This window comes from Gadus macrocephalus, chromosome 22 (assembly GCF_031168955.1).
Source record: "Gadus macrocephalus chromosome 22, ASM3116895v1".
NCBI lineage: Eukaryota > Metazoa > Chordata > Actinopteri > Gadiformes > Gadidae > Gadus > Gadus macrocephalus.
This window is the reverse complement of record NC_082403.1, coordinates 13420846-13433229: the sequence shown is the minus strand read 5'-3', so window position 1 is coordinate 13433229 and position 12384 is coordinate 13420846. Positions and strand designations below refer to the sequence as shown.

General features: G+C 47.6%; 1 protein-coding gene across 1 annotated transcript in view; it reads left to right on the top strand.

Annotated features, from left to right (window-relative positions):
- Positions 1–2095: 2095 nt before the first annotated feature.
- pag1 (phosphoprotein membrane anchor with glycosphingolipid microdomains 1) overlaps positions 2096–12384 on the top strand; it is a 35901-nt gene continuing 25612 nt past the window's right edge. Inside the window, exon 1 of the mRNA XM_060042676.1 lies at positions 2096–2342. The gene's annotated coding sequence lies outside the window, so the exon portion shown is untranslated. The remainder of the gene's footprint in view (positions 2343–12384) is intronic.

Below are 12384 nucleotides of genomic sequence, written 5' to 3'. Positions count from 1 at the left end.
CTCCTTCAGGAGACTCAACCCACGCCTCCTCTAGGAGACACAACCCACGCCTCCTCTAGGAGACACAACCCACGCCTCCTCTAGGAGACACAACCTACGCCTCCTTCAGGAGACTCAACCCACGCCTCCTCTAGGAGACACAACCCACGCCTCCTCTAGGAGACACAACCCACGCCTCCTCTAGGAGACACAACCTACGCCTCCTTCAGGAGACTCAACCCACGCCTCCTCTAGGAGACACAACCCACGCCTCCTCTAGGAGACACAACCCACGCCTCCTCTAGGAGACACAACCTACGCCTCCTTCAGGAGACTCAACCCACGCCTCCTCTAGGAGACACAACCCACGCCTCCTCTAGGAGACACAACCCACGCCTCCTCTAGGAGACACAACCTACGCCTCCTTCAGGAGACTCAACCCACGCCTCCTCTAGGAGACACAACCCACGCCTCCTCTAGGAGACACAACCCACGCCTCCTCTAGGAGACACAACCAACGCTTCCTTCAGGAGACTCAACCTACGCCTCCTTCAGGAGACACAACCCACGCCTCCTCTAGGAGACACAACCCACGCCTCCTTCAGGAGACTCAACCCACGCCTCCTCTAGGAGACACAACCCACGCCTCCTTCAGGAGACTCAACCCACGCCTCCTCTAGGAGACTCAACCCACGCCTCCTCTAGGAGACACAACCCACGCCTCCTCTAGGAGACTCAACCTACGCCTCCTCTAGGAGACTCAACCTACGCCTCCTCTAGACACAACCCTCGCCTCCTTCAGGAGACACAACCCTCGCCTCCTTCAGGAGACACAACCCTCACCTCCTTCCTGACCGGCCGGCGCCACCAGTCAGCGTGTGATACTCGGACAGTGGCGGCGTGGGGAGAGTCTATATTTACACCGTTGGAGCACTTCCTATAGCTCTCCACCCGGTCCTAGATAGGGTGTGTATGCATACACACACTATCACACAAACACTTATGCATATACACACGCATGCACACACTGACACACACACACACACACACACACACACACACACACACACACTTATGCCTACACACACACATGCACACACACACACACACACACAGACACACACACACACAAACACTAACACACATAAACACACACAAAAACACGTGTGCAAACACATATTTGCATACATAGGGGTGTGTGATCCCAGAAATCACCCACACACACACACACACACACACACACACACACACACACACACACACACACACACACACACACACACACACACATACACACACACACATTTGTAAGTCAACCACCTTACTTTATTGTCCGGGATGGACATAGTGGGGGAGAGGGTGCTCTCTGTAAAACAATGCGTCAGGAATGCAGTGTGAGGCGGCTGACCCCTAAGAAAGAGGGGTCAAGGGGACTGTTGGTGTTTTTCCAACGATCAGCGAACTAAAAATAAGAGAGGCCATGCTGAATCACTCATTGGGTCGGACTATAGAAGGAGAGGCAGGAAAAGCAGCTCTATTTATTACACTTTCTCTCTGAGGGCCCGGTCCCTTTGGGCTGCTGACCAATACCGCTATTGTGTTGGAACAGGACTATTTTGATCTAAAAAAGCCTCTTTGTTAACATATGGCTTCTGTTGGAGCAAAGTGATATGTCCTTTATTGTGTTCTTGTTTTAGTGCTTTAAATTACGAAGAATTGCACATACTGTGGTTGACAAATAATATTATTATATGGCATTATATGACTTAATCTATCAAAAACTCCCCTTTTAAAAGTACCTATTTGCTATGTTCTCTCAGAAGTTATAAACATAAATAGTATGTATTTGGCATGACTCTGGTGGTATCAAATGGTTTGATAGAACATGTAATAACATGTTTACAAACAAATAAATACATGTTGTTGTAATACATTTAATATGGGACAGACCTCTAGGTCAGTTTATTATCAAACCACGTTTCGTCTGGTATTTCTTCATCCAAAAAGGCGTAGCCTTTAGGCTTTACTTGGTTTCCACTGAAGTTATAATTTATACTGTCCTGGACTACATTTCCCATGAAGCCTAGCGATCTCTTGTCACTCCCACAAGCATCTTTCTTGAGCGGAGACCGGAGAGTAGACCAGGGGCAGGGAGCGCATAGCCCCAGTGTGTTCAGCAATGTAGGCAGGGTGCATCTATGCGTTTCAAAGCCGGTTCTAATATTTTGTATTCAGAATAGACCTTATTTCATCCCACGATTATTGTTACAACGATATCAGTGTCAGGAGCAACCCGCACGTTGATGATATCCAGTGACTTCCAGTTTTACGTCTTCTGGATCCCTTTTGGATTGGGTTTTCTGGTAAGTCTTTTTTTTTTTTTTTAAATCACGTCTTAAAAGTTGTGTAAGTCTGCCTACACAACGTCTCCTCATTTCTTGGCGGATGATCGTGTTACATTTTAAACGAAGGCATGCGCATCACTAAAGTTAGACAGCGCGTTGTGGTGCCCGCGGTGAGGGGAGCCCAGACGTGTCTCTGTGAAGGGGTTCAGTGGAGGAGAGGACCGACGCTGCAGAGGGGCTACTTGTTGTGTTGCGTGTGTCCTACGACTACGAGCCACGAGACGTGATCCTGTCCAAAACCCGCATTTATACTCGACATGAGCCTGCAGGGTAGAGCTTTCTCGGATCATCTGAACAGGCGATACTGCAATCCGGGCTGAAGTTGGACCGTAGTTGCATTCTGTTGGCCGGGTTGGCCGTTACATTAAAAGGCTCGCGATCTTTCCAAATGTGTTGCACATGTGGTCCATATTATCCTACACTCAGTATGCGTAAATGGTGAACCGTGCATTTAGCAGCAAGTATAAAACGGAATGGCTGAATATTTCTACTCCCTATCTTTACATGGGTGACATATGCATTCATCTGGAAGGCAAACTTAACCACAGGGTTTACTTTCGCAGAACCTCCCAGCCCCTCCCCCCTCTAATATCTCCCGTTCTCACCCCTCCCTCCCTTTAACACCGTCTAATGGATTTGTCACTCCCATCATCTCGGGGGCCTTCAGTCGCGCGGGGCTGATTGGGGTCAGACGTCAGTCCGCACGGCTTGCGTCTATATAAGCCCTCTGAGGTCGACGAGCCCCTACACATGCACACGGCTTGACACCATTGTTATCACTCACACTGATAACATGCGATGCTATCAGAAGGCGTGCACACGCACACGCTGTTCCCCGTCTGCCGCCTGCATGGCTTCAACGTTAGCCTTTGACATTCGGTTCTCCCCGCACAACTGTCCACATGTTGTGGTTGATTCACTTGCGTGCAACGCCACTCACGACAAATTCTGCCCGCACTGACTCAGTGTGGTGTCGTGTCTATATGCCCTTTGCAGATCGGCTGTGACAGTTACAGGTCAGACAGCAGTCCTTTTATGCAGGGTTAAGGAATCGCATTGTCATCCCAGAGGAACCATGTATAAAACACATCCCCTGTGGCACAGCCTTTTGTTTTGGGGTTATATTAGTCAAGTAGTTCACCTGCAGGCTCAGGACAGGCTCACTATCTCTGTTGAGCCACCACAGTTGGTTGCACCATGGCAACACACCCCGGGGTCATCTCCACACCAGAGGAAAGTAAAAAACACTCTGTTTGTGTCTTTTGCCTGGCGCTTTCTAAACACTGCCCAGCCAACAGTGAGACACCTCCCTTCCACATGCCCTCTATCACGCTGGCACTAAGACCATGATGGATGCCCCCGATTTACATCGCAAAATATTCCATCTTCATTTTTGTGAAAGGAGCCTCATTTTCAGAAATGAACACACCCTTTGGCAACGCAACACGACACTCTCATGATGCATCTGTGCTGCTGGAGACCAGTGTTGGAAAACGCTGCATAGTACGCAGCGGTACGCAGCACTACGTTGAACCAGCGTGGCGGGGTCCAGGCCTCGGCCTCGGCCATAAAGAATGTGAAGAACGGGGTGTTGAAAGCACCACGCCAACTGCCTGCGTTTACCTTGTCTCCACATAGGCCGGCTCCTTATTTATAGTGCTGCTACGGGCAGCTGTTGTTCCGAAGACAGGGGAGACGACACGAGAGAGAGACAAAGAGGGAAATAAGAGAAATCATTGCCAGATTTAAGTATGAGGGAGACAGAGAGGAAGAGAGAGGTGGAGAAAAAAAAGGGTTTCTACAACAACGAGAGACTTTTAACAACGTGCATGGTAGCCGATTCCCATAGGAATTTTTCTCTGAATACGCACAGCCTTTCGTTTGTGCATGTGTTGTTGTTTGACAGGAACAGTGTTGAGCTAACAAACATGTTCCCAGTCTGACTGGAAGGGGGCGGGGGGGGTTGACCCGGAAGTACAGGTGATATCAGGTGTTGCATTATCAGTCACGCTGGAACTTTCTATTTATTGACATAATTGCTTCACTTCTTCAAACAACCAATGGAGTCAAACCAACTGTTATGAAAAGTGCCCTTTAAAAAGCTAACGACATAATAGCATGGGGAACCTTACATAGTGTAAATAATCTTGTCCCCTGTGAAAGTGTTCCTTCGGGTATGCCTTCCATGCAGCTGTGAGATGTGTTTCTATCTAGGATATAGAGGTAAAGTAGTTTACACAGCAACACTAGATACAATATCTGTTTGGTATCTACGCGTATGTCAATGTAGGGATACCTAATAATGAGCTACAACAATCATACACTAACTGTTCAAGTAGGATGGGCGTCCCCTCCCTGCATTGATTCCGTACAAAGGAGCTGGGCAGGGAGTTTGCATGGAGTGGGAACAGCTGCTTTTAACGGCAGCTCTGTGTCTCCACACAGCACAACAATTATAAGATTAAGAATAATGATGAGTAATAGTCTAAAGTAATCTTTTTTATTTTTATTTCGAGCCTCATCATTTGATCGTACTCAAGGTTAATCTTATGATGCATTTATAGACGAAGGCGGGAATCAGCTTTGTGGTTCCCACATTTATATGATTTTATGACAAACAACTGATATTATATATGATGCTCCTATTTGGGGTAAAGGGTTCCGCTCAAGTGAGGGCTACACAGGGCCTGTAGTAGCCCTGGCTGGCTATATGGCTCACTGCCTCTGGAAGTGATGCTTCATCTAAGGCCGCAGAGATGTCATTTTACAGTCCTTCCACCCATTTCACACCCACTTAGACGTTAACATGCCACAGCCCTCTCTCCCCTTCTCACTCACCAAACCGCCTTCATCATTGGTAGGCAAACACCACTGTTTACCATGCCTTTACGCCCCACGGCTTGCAATTACCCACCTCACCTCACCACCTGTCCAACACAGTGCTGCTTAGAGACGGGGCCAGCATATGATTGGTTTGAGTAAATAGAAATGTAGAATTCTCAATGCGTTCCATTGGAATTAATGTGTATTTTTGATTTTGATGAAACGTATAACATAGAAAGACATATAGCGGTTGTAATTGTGCATGGCTATTTGATATATGAAACAAGCCTGCTTGAACTAATAATATGAAAAAAACAATTTCTGTTCTGCTTTGGGTTTTAATGTGTTTTGCCGTATCCACAAGGACTGAGTGATGCATGTCCCTATTTACAAACACATGAAGCTATAGCTGTAGTTGGACAGCAGTATGTGTCTGGTTTTAATGTCTTGCTCTACCTCATCCTCATTGTGTTGTCAGCTGACACCCCGCGTAGCAAGCCCTGGGGAAATGTGTGAGAAACTGAGACATTGCAATGTTCTCGTCAATGTGTGAATGTGAACCATCTCGGACTCCCGGCTCTTAAGATGAGTACCCATTCATCCTGCTCCTCCATTTTTGTTTCATGGCAACAAACTACAGGCAGTCTTTCTTCATGGCTGGGGGGGGGGGGGGTGGGTTCAGTCTGTTTGCTGCATTTCCCAATGGATATATCTTGGAGCTAATACTGCTACCCTCTGGGGGGGTATTTCAATAGTATACACTTGGTCAAATCCTTTCAAAGCGACACTGCTCTGCCTCAGAGGACTTCCACAATAGACGCTATGACAAAAAACCCCACTAACATATGGCTAGAATTTAGGCTAATGGCTAAACACTCTCATAAAAGAGATGTTCAATTTAAGAGATTCATCTTACAGCTGCCTTTAATTTGACATTTGTACACACCGCACCTTAAAGAAAGCAATGCATAGAAGTTGACCTTAGCCTGCTATATTGTTTATTTGGTCGTCGGTATATACATTTATTCCTGATTTAAGAACAGTGTGAAGGTCAACTGGTTTGCACTAGGACATCATGTGTGGCCAAGCATCAAATTGTCCTCACAATATGTTTCAAGATTTTCAAACGTGGTTGCATTTGATCAAGTTAAATAACGCAACCACAGTATCTTTAAAGAGCTGAATTAAAAACACGTCTCTATTAAGGATACAGATTATAATCGTTGTACGTTCTCTCTCATTCAATTACATGCCCCGGGTAGTTTATTTGAAACCAGGAATCCATATTAAGATAGCCGCTGATGTTAAATATTGAACCGGTGGATTATTTCATAAGTAGCTTTGCGGAGGGGAGGTGCTATACAGCACCTCCCCTCTGTGTAATTTGAGCTGCCAAAGCAAGGAGGAACACCGGGTATAATTTGCATTATACAAGATTTATCTTACAAACAATGATACACTTGCTGCAAGCGAGTATTATTATTTTGACACTGATATTAGAGAAAAAAGCAATTTCAAGCTTTTGAGTTGCACTCAAATTCCATTGCCTCTGAATATAGGAAAGCTTTTGAGTTGTGTGTGTGTGTGTGTGTGTGTGTGTGTGATTGTGTGTGTGTGTGTGTGTGTGTGCGCCAGTGCCTGTGCCTGTGCCTGTGCCTGTGCCTGTGGCTGTGCCTGTGCGTGTGCGTGTGCCTGTGCGTGTGCCTGTGCGTGTGCGTGTGTATATTGGTGTGTCTGTGCGTGTGTGTGTGTGTTATACTATTTGATGATACAGGTGTTTGCACTGCCTGTTATTGTGTGTGGACTGTGTGCATTGTGTGCTATACTAGGACATTGAGTGTTTATTCCCACTGCTTGAACTGTTGTCTGTACGGGACCTGGTTTGGACCATGCCTGAACCTGCCCGAAACCACGCACGAGCACCCATAAAATGCACACGCACAAACCAAACAGACTAAGACACGTCCATGACTAAAATCAAAAATAATATGTATACGTACACAAACTATTGTTCAGTCAACCTGTAAACATCATCATCATGCATTGTGTGAGAGAGAGAGAGAGAGAGAGAGAGAGAGAGAGAGAGAGAGAGAGAGAGAGAGAGAGAGAGAGAGAGAGAGAGAGAGAGAGAGAGAGAGAGAGAGAGAGAGAGAGAGAGAGAGAGAGAGAGAGAGAGAGAGAGAGAGAGAGAGAGAGAGAGAGAGAGAGAGGCAACGCTTGCATGAAGTAAACACTGCAGATTTGATTAAGAGACAGTTGGGATGCGCCAATGTGAAATCAGAGGCGTGCTCCCAAGGGATTGTGGGGGGAAATTGATGCTCCTCATTATTCATTTCCCCTTCGCTCTGCCCCAGCCACTGCCAGTCCACAGAGCAGACAGCGACACTTCTCCAGGGGCTCTTAAGGTTTCCTCTATTATCAACATTTCCTAATATAATCAAGGCTTTATGAATATAAAGATGGGACTTCTGCCACTTGGGCATTCTTTGGTTACTTACAAAGCTCCCATCTCCAGGGTTTTCATCACATCATATGATTCCACTGCGTCACATGGGTAGACCAAAACGCTTATGCAAATAAACTAGTGGGACTGGCACTGATTTGGATATTATCTTGCTGTTAGCCATATTCAGATAATTCGTAATTTAAAAACAGGGAAACAATAGACCTTACAGCAATACAGCTACACGCAAGGTACAACCATGTTGATTTTTTAAGAGCATGTGTTTAAAAACGGATAAAGCGGATAACTGCCCAAAAACCAACTGTCAAATTCCCACAAAGAATGTGAGTGTGGGAAAAGGCGCAGGTCTATTCATGACGACACCCCTCACCAAGCCTATTAAGTCTATTAAAGTAGGAGTGGGCGGGGCCAGACAACCGGGTCTAATCCCACAACAACCAGGTGTGTCGTTGTGATGTCTGTCGCCGAGCAGTGCAGAGGAACACTTCTGCTGAGGCGAGCATAGCGGTGGCTTACAGACGTGTTTTCAACTGACACAAAAACCCCAAAAATAGGAACGCTATCTGCTATACTTGTGAAGTATTTTCAAAACCAGTCTTCTTGGTCATGGTGTTCTTGAATGCCTGTCTGGCATATCTGACTCTCTGTCTCATTGGAGATACATGCCTGACCGTCACTCTTCTGTGTTCTCTCTATGGATTCCGCCAATGTGCTTTCACGCGTTTGTTTCTGCTCCAGCGCACGCCGTCCTGGGCATAGCGTGGATACGATACGATGAGGCGAGGTCCTCTTGTGTTACACCTGCTACGGTGGATCAATGCACGCCGTCGATACGATGCGATCAATTTGAGGTCGGTTTCCATCCTGGGCCACTTGACAGTTGGCTGGGTGCCGACTGGACGGTATGAAAAACGAAAGTGTGTCCAAACGTGACACACACGTTTGGGTGTGTGTGTGTCATGCATGACAAAGACTGAGAACGCTGCCACACCTACATACTGACCTAGATGTGGACCGGCGATAGCAGGGCTATCACTGTCTCCACTGTGCTGCTCTTTGTGCAGTCAGATGAAACGCAACATGTCTGTTGTGTTGGCCTCAATACACGGGTGTACGCCAAATGATGATCCGGCTCACAGGGAGGGAGGGTTGCTGACACCAAATGCAGTTCCCCCTTTTCAACATATATCGGTTTCAATATCTCTGTCCTTTTCTCTCTCTCTCTGTCACTGTCTCACTCACTCTCCTCCTAGCTCTATCCTTCGCACACACGCACGCACGCACGCACGCACGCACGCACGCACGCACGCACGCACACACACACACACACACACACACACACACACACACACACACACACACACACACACACACACACACACACACACACACACACACACACATGTCATACACACACACACACACACACACACACACACACACACACACACACACACACACACACACACACACACACACACACACACACACACAGTCGTACGCACATGCACACACAGGCACGCACGCACGCACGCACGGCATACGTGTTTGTGTGTGTGTACACACACACACACAAACCCCCAGTGTGTGATGCTGACTTCTAAAGTGGTCCTCCCTTTAATGGTCCATAGCAAGGAAGCAGAAGTATTATCTCTATGGGCTCTGCTTTATTACTACAAGCCGTAGATAAACAAGGTGTGGGTACGTGCAACGACAACAGTGGCTGTATCCGCCAAGTAAATGCAGTATCTGTTGGAACCCACACAGACACATACAAGGCTACTGGCCTTCTCTTACAGGGTGAACTATTTGTGAGAGAATAGCCAGCGGCCTTGATTGGGTTATACATGGTGCAAGCAGTGTGTGTGTGTGTGTGTGTGTGTGTGTGTGTGGCTGAATGACAGGCCTGAGTTATGGCAGATATGCTGTCGAGCCAGTAGTAAACTACGCTTAGGAATGAACCCACATTCAAATTAAAAGCGCAGTGCCTTTATATACTGTGAGTGAAATAAACTTGTGTTACCACCCAGAATCAATTACTTGAAACAATGTGTGTGTGTGTGTGTGTGTGTGGGGGGGGATTCGGGGGTGACTGTGTGTGTGTGTGTGTGTGTGTGTGTGTGTGTGTGTGTGTGTGTGTGTGTGTGTGTGTGTGTGTGTGTGTGTGTGTGTGTGTGTGTGTGTGTGTGTGTGTGTGTTCAGCTGCTACAGGGTTGTTTCGGTTACAACCACGATATCATAAGGTGAAGTCCAATACAATAACAGGGTGTAGCTTTCTTGTTTTTATAAATGTATTTAAGGTGTTAGTTACAGCGGTGTTAACGTTTAATCATGACATATCTTTTCCATGCAGTAAGTGAATAATTACTGTTTATAATCCGCTACGGATTAGCCTTTGCCCCGAGAGTGGAGGCTGAGATGAAGTTGTTTCTACAATACAGCTATCCACTTCTGGCCATCTTAAACAGCCGTGTGGGTAAGATGCTGTCAGAGAGACCACACAACAGAGTGTCTGCGTGTGTGTGTGTGTGTCTGAATACAGTTTATATTCTATGAGCTCTTGCAAACAGCTGAGGAATAATGTGAGTTTAGTCAATGGAGCTCTGTGTGTGTGTGTGTGTGTGTGTGTGTGTGTGTGTGTGTGTGTGTGTGTGTGTGTGGTTGTGTGTGTGTGTGTGTGTGTGTGTGTGTGTGTGTGTGTGTGTGTGTGTGTGTGTGTGTGTGTGTGTGTGTGTGTGTGTGTGTGTGTGTGTGTGTGTGTGTGTGTGTGTGTGTGTGTGTCGGGGGGGCATGCGTGTGCGTGGGTTTTCTTTACAAATCGTATTGTTTATCATCTATTAATCCAAATTGTCATCTTACATCTTCAAAAAATAAAACCTCTTGTTCTCATTTGATCCCACACTCACACACATGTGTGTACACACACACACACACACACACACACACACACACACACACACACACACACACACACACACACACACACACTGAGCGCATTGTCTGAGCTGAGCTGGTGGTTGGCCGGAAGTGGTCTGTTGGTAAATATGTTTCAGGGCCCAGACTCAAACAAAGAGCCATTAAGAATACAAGGGAAGAGCAGGACAAGTCTGAAGCAAAGGGCGTCGTTGTAGATAAGAGCAGAAAGAGGGAGAGAGCGGCGTAGAAAGAGAGGAAGGGAAGGCTAGGGCCGCGAGGCGAGGGAAGCATTACTAACAGGAATGAGAATGAGTGAGCCGCGGTGGGGGGGGGGGAATGGTGACCAGGACTGGATAAAAGACGTTGGCAAACGGATGGCGCGCTCACAAAGAGACGATTGTTTAAGAAAATAGTAAGCCAGAGACAGGATAAGCCGGGGTGGTACGGGTGGGGGGGTGTTTCCCTTCAGCCCAAGAAGGATGTGGGCAGCAGCACCTGTGGGCCGCGCTGAGGGGGGTCCGTCTGCCGCGGGACCACCGGTGGACCCTCAGGGCCGGGCCGCTGTGCTGCGGCGTCGGTGTGACGGCCCACACCACGGCCAGGCAATCTGTTCATTAGTACATTTTGCTCTGTCATTTATTAGGGATGCGCCGACATCGCTTCTAGAACTAGGGGAGAGGTCCGTAGCTGGGCTCATGTCACTCGTACTCGTTAAGCCACAGGGGTCGAGGTCACCTTGACCCCTGTGGCCCCTCGTGTGTGTGCAGCGTCGTGATGACGCTGCAGGGCCCACGGCTGGCTGCTCATTGCTGGTATCCTGCTAGTCAGTGTGAACCCATTACAGGCATGTACCTCTCCAAGACCTTCATCACACGCTTAAACTGCAATGATTGAGTGTTATGGACGGGGTGGGGGGGGGGGGGGGGGGGGTCCGGAGAGACAGACTTAACCCTCAATGTCCTGCACATCATCGCAGCAGAGAGACAGTGCATGTCACGGGGAGACACTTCAACCTGCTCAGGCGGGGGACAGGACACTCCCTCTTCATCAAAAACTGCACATGAAACGCTAACCGGCTGAAAGCAATATGGCTGTACTACGATGTCCACGGCGGGGCCTCGGGCGCGCTGCGCACGGCGGACCGCCGGTGCGTTGTCATGTTTTTCGGGCCGCATATTGCTCGGTGAGTCAGGCTCCACAATGAACCACTTATGAGCCGACATTTGTTTTTCTGTGTGCGTGTGTGTGGTGTGTGTGTGTGTGTGTGTGTGTGTGTGTGTGTGTATGTGTTTTTCATTTGGCACTGTGTAGCAGCTGTGCATTCTCTTTTTTCAACCCTGCCTTTAGCACGCGACTTTAAATCAATTCCTGCGCTGAAAAATCACATTTTATATTTTGAAGGGTTCCTAACATTAATATTTAACGTGCAAACCACAAAGCAACCAGTCCTGTAGCATTTCCGAAAACTTTAGAGCACAATATAGATACTGCGTGATGGCTGACTCAACACCCATAAAGGCCTCTCCTGAAATGTCACGACAACAAACAAGACAACAATCTCGTAAGAAATTAACTACATTTTTGAGAGAGAGAGAGAGAGAGAGAGAGAGAGAGAGAGAGAGAGAGAGAGAGAGAGAGAGAGAGAGAAGAGAGAGAGAGAGAGAGAGAGAGAGAGAGAGAGAGAGAGAGAGAGAGAGAGAGAGAGAGAGAGAGAGAGAGAGAGAGAGAGAGAGAGAGAAGAGAGAGAGGAGAGAGAGAGAGAGAGAGAGAGAGAGAGAGAGAGAGAGAGACTGCTAG